Source organism: Penaeus monodon, chromosome 15, assembly GCF_015228065.2.
Source record: "Penaeus monodon isolate SGIC_2016 chromosome 15, NSTDA_Pmon_1, whole genome shotgun sequence".
NCBI classification, from domain to species: Eukaryota; Metazoa; Arthropoda; class Malacostraca; order Decapoda; family Penaeidae; genus Penaeus; species Penaeus monodon.
The window spans coordinates 11,448,904-11,449,754 of NC_051400.1; the positions used below are offsets into that span (position 1 = coordinate 11,448,904).

The 851-nt window shown below is 39.1% G+C and overlaps 1 protein-coding gene across 1 annotated transcript in view; it reads left to right on the top strand.

The window, feature by feature from the left end:
* LOC119581742 (potassium channel subfamily T member 2-like) overlaps positions 1-851 on the top strand; it is a gene marked incomplete at its 5' end in the record, with an annotated part of 131,052 nt that overhangs the window by 87,584 nt on the left and 42,617 nt on the right.

Sequence of the window (851 nt, forward strand, 5' to 3'; positions counted from 1 at the left end):
TTATCTATACTTATTACAATAATATAGATGTATGAATAAATCTGCGCATACAAACGGGCCCCTGTGTACATGCATAACAGTATACATTGTATCCTCATACATGTCTGTCCTATTTTCCAATGAAATTATTTCCTCCCGTGGAGAAGCTGGTTCCCGCCGTTATAGGTTTCCGTGGCCCCTTAATGCATTTCCCACCAGGTAATGTGTGGTTGATTAGGGGAATTAATCAGGCCAGGTAGGGAATTACTAGACCTCCCGCCCAGCCTCGCCTTATGTTGCTTCACTTCCTGACAGCGGTGAATGGCGTTTTGTGGCAAAGTCGGATTCTGTGAGATTGGGGTCTTATAGCATAGTTTCCTCTGAAATTATTTAATGTGCTATAGATACTGATCGAATGTTGACTATGTTTAGATGTTTTTTTGTTTTCTTCTTCTTCTTAATGGATGTGCTGTGAGAGAGAGAAGCAGGATTGTTTATTTGTAGAGCATGTGCTTAATAATGTAGAAAGTTAAACTGAATGTTTAAGATTATATGAATAATTTAAGCATTAGGATGCTATGATAAGTTCCGTTGGTTTTACACAGGATATTCGATTTCTCCAAATTCCATACACATTAGTATCGGCAAAGGGAAATTTTGTTGTTGTTTTCGTCACTAAATTACGGAAAACTTATTTTTTTAGCCCAAGTCCCGCTCGCTCCAACTGACACAAGAGCCTTCAACTTAGCTCATGGACCTTCTGCTGAAAACTCCTGTCCTGGCATCTTCTTCTGCCACATTATCCCTCCTGTTATTAAAGCGTAATTGGCAATATAAACCTTTTGTTGGCGAGATCAGATTTCGTAAACTAC